The 3677-nt window shown below is 38.8% G+C and overlaps 1 long non-coding RNA gene across 1 annotated transcript; it reads right to left on the bottom strand.

Annotated features, from left to right (window-relative positions):
- Positions 1-3677, bottom strand: LOC139136256 (uncharacterized). The gene is made up of 3 exons (XR_011553175.1): positions 3532-3677; positions 2316-2602; positions 1-1004 (listed from the first exon to the last, which is right to left on the bottom strand). It is a non-coding gene; the product is annotated as an uncharacterized lncRNA (long non-coding RNA).

Below are 3677 nucleotides of genomic sequence, written 5' to 3'. Positions count from 1 at the left end.
TGTTTCGGCACTTTGATGCTATGATCTGTAGCAAGACAAACATTAGGAGAGATGCTACACTTAAAGCTGAAAGAAAATACATCACTGATACAATTGAGTAAATGGTGATTTTAATACCCATAATCATGGGTAGAGTAAATAGGCAAGCGACAGCGCCACCAGGAACATTCCTGTAACTTGACCGTTGATTCTGATATTTCTTTCAGCCCACGTGCAGGCAGCTGCCCAAGCAGACCCCACTGATATCCCCATGAGAATAGCCCCGCAGAAGAGTATAACTCCACTACTGGTTACCCAGAGTGATAACAACAGCGCCGCCAACGTACAGCCCGACAGATCAATGATCAACATCGTTCGTGGATGAAGGACTCGGGAAATCAAAATGGCGACACCCCTCGACAAGACAACTCCACTCCAATATACAGTCGTCAGTAAGCTTGCGATCTGTGGGCTGAATTCCACATCGCATTTTATCGCAAAAGTGTAGAGAAACCCGACGAAAATAGCTTCATTCCCGGCATACACGAACAAATAGACATAAAGAATGCTGAGTAACACAATGCGAAAACGAAAAGTTTCGTTCCTGTCCGTGAAACGATGTTTCGTTGCCAGATCTTTTTGTCAGAACTTATCATTATAGGGTTGGCAAGTCGAGCATACAACCCGAAGTACATACAAGAAACCAAAATAAATATTCCTGACATGATGGAATAAGGAATCCAAATCAGGGATGTGGTCTCATAGGACTGGATTAGAATAATGGTGCTCTGGTATCGTTAGTGGATGATATTCCGTTTGGTTCATAATCACATAATCTTCAACGCTGTGGTTGAAAGTTCTGTTCATCATCGTTATGTTGCCGTCAGAGGAATCAGGTGTTGTCGTCAGAAATGGTCCAACTACCAGCGATACAACGAGCCCGCCAGCTGCAACCAGCATGTTCCCTGCTTGGAGTACGGGACCTGCCTTCTTTCCCCACAGACCAAGTGATAGGAAGTTGTTTCCTTCAAAAATATAGCAACCAGATTAATTGAACGTGCAACATTTGCTCCTATTACTTACCAAAGACGACATGAAACCACCTGATACTATATATTCTAAAAAATCTAAAGTTTAAATAGAGCGGTATCAATAGTTTACTTGAAAGATAAAGGGGTACATATTTTGGGTCGGGATCCTCAAATTTGGTATTCAATGATTAAGATCAATTTAAGAAAAAAATGAGACTATTTCATGAAATTAAAATTCGTTTTTGGACTAGAGTTTGTGTTCAAAAATTTGTTTTGCATTATCTGTTCTCTTTCTTACGTGCAAGGGGTTAAAAGACTGACATTCAAAAAGGTAATAACATTGTGCGAAGCAAAACTGAAATGACTCTTATTCAAAATTAAGGTCTTTATTGCGAATGAAATTACTTTTTTTGCTGTAGTATTGTAAGAACATATTGTGAAAATTGGACATAATCTGACGCAGCCAGAGTAGGGTTAAATGATTTTGAAATGCTCAAAATAGGAGGTAAAAGCCAAGAAATATGGTGATTAGCATGAATTTGCATACATTTTCACTTCTTTTAACTGATTCTCATGCTAAAAGGTAGCCCGAACAACATTTTGATCTTGGCTTATCAAATTAATTAATGAAACTCGATTGAATCTTGCAAAAAAGTGATTTTAAACAAAATACGATGTGTTTTGTGCAAGCCATCTTAAAATTATATCGAGGATTTACTTGTCACACGAAGCGAAATAGCTGTTTGAAAAATTAATTTACGTCAGGACTCAAACAAATAGCCATAAAGGTTTACTTTAAAGCGTTCCGTAATACCTAAACGACCGTTTGAATATTGTAAAATTCAACGACGAAATCGTGATTTGTTTAGGGTATACAGTCACCTGTGATCTAAATATGCCCATATATGGTCAAAGGAGCATTCCTTGGCATTCAAAATGCCCACGTGAGGGCGCTGTTTTTATAAAGCGGCCACCCGCTGAAACTCTGTGATTGTTAGATTTTCTCTTTCCATGGTAACTGTGGCAAAATTGGAACAGGTGACAGTATACCTTTAACTTTCACTAAACATGATACATTATTGAAATACGTTAATTGGAATTTACTCTTCCTACAGATTTTGAACAACTAGCATTCAAGAGTAAAAGAGGAAAAGTTATTGAATATGGGGTACATGTAGGCCTATGGTCTCTATGGACATCTTTGACGTCAGAGCGAATTTGCACTCGATAAACACAATAGAACTACACGCCCTCCCTCGGAAGCAACACGTTTCGTTTGTCATGCTCGCATGAACGGCCATTTACCTGTATCAACGTATCCCGTACACACTCCCCATATCGCCATCGTCGTCAACAGAAGGATATAATCCTGCAACCAAGGGATGATAGCACCGACGGCCCCCGCTCCGAAAAGAGCCGAAGCAAGAACGAAGTTGTTTTCAATTCGATCGTAACAAAACCGCGGATGCAAAGGAACCGATGAGGTGACCTATACTGCGTGCAGTGAGTGAGAGGGTGATCTCCTGTAAAGACGCACCGACTTGTCGTTGAAGTTCTAGAAGACTTAATCCCGGTATAGAGATTCCTAAACCCTATAAAGTAAGAAAATGGAGATGAAGAAAATAAAGGTAAAACCAACACTGCGGTCAGTGAGAGCCAGAGAAGGTATTCTGTTGTGACGTATTTTGTCCCAACATGCCCTTGTAGTTTTGGTAGTCTTGGCATTGAGATACCTTAATCCTTGTAAAACAAATAGGAAAATTCACAAACAAAAGAGCTGGTTAATTTGGGTTGATTATGGATATTTCTGTCAAATGCTGGCCTACATTTGATTCTCTCATGTAAATAACTTCAAACCAGTCTCTTGAACAGGAGAGGCATGCGCGTGGTTGTGAATGGGGCGTTACATTTGTATTTGGTTTATGTGTTAGCGGTGTCAATAAGGCGCGTTGATTAATCCCATTGCTCGAATTTTTTTTCCAGCGTTTGTTTAGTTTCTAAAATACAATTCTATTCCATAAGCCTAATCAAGAATAAAATTGGGAAGCACATTTTGGTACAAGAGAAAAAATCAACCAACATTTACTGATATTTCAAATTCAAGATCATGGCTGCAATCCCTACAAAATTTTCGACTTTCGAAAAACTCAGAAGATGAAATATTTTTTTTCTCCATGAGCCTTACAATGCGCTCCAACAAAAGGTAGATTAGTAAAGAATTGTAAAAATTTGAGAGTCAAACTATCTGTTTCAAAGGCGCGTTCTAGCTTCAATGCCGACATAGCTTATATATACGCGTGATTTATCAAATATTGTCGAAAGCTGAACTTTAAGTTGTGACTAAAAATCTTTGTCAACCTAAAACATTGTATATTTGACACAATGGATTGTATTGGTAAGTCTAGCATATTTCAACACTCTTTTCTACGAATAAAAACTTTGTTTATTGAAACAAAATTTTATGAAAATTTTACTGTGTTGAATACAGATATTGGGAATACTCAGCAACTTGTGGGCTTACCCAGCAGAGTGACGACAGTAAAATTGCCGCTGTTCTGGTTCGGCGAAGATAAGGAACAGGGAATGATCATCCTCTCTACTTCTCTTCTCCGCCATGATAACCGGTGGCAGATGTGCTTATGTTATGAAAAGAAGTGTACCTTTATC

Source organism: Ptychodera flava, chromosome 7 (assembly GCF_041260155.1).
Source record: "Ptychodera flava strain L36383 chromosome 7, AS_Pfla_20210202, whole genome shotgun sequence".
NCBI classification, from domain to species: Eukaryota; Metazoa; Hemichordata; class Enteropneusta; family Ptychoderidae; genus Ptychodera; species Ptychodera flava.
The sequence above is the reverse complement of the archived record's forward strand: the minus strand, read 5'-3'. Positions and strand labels throughout refer to the sequence as shown.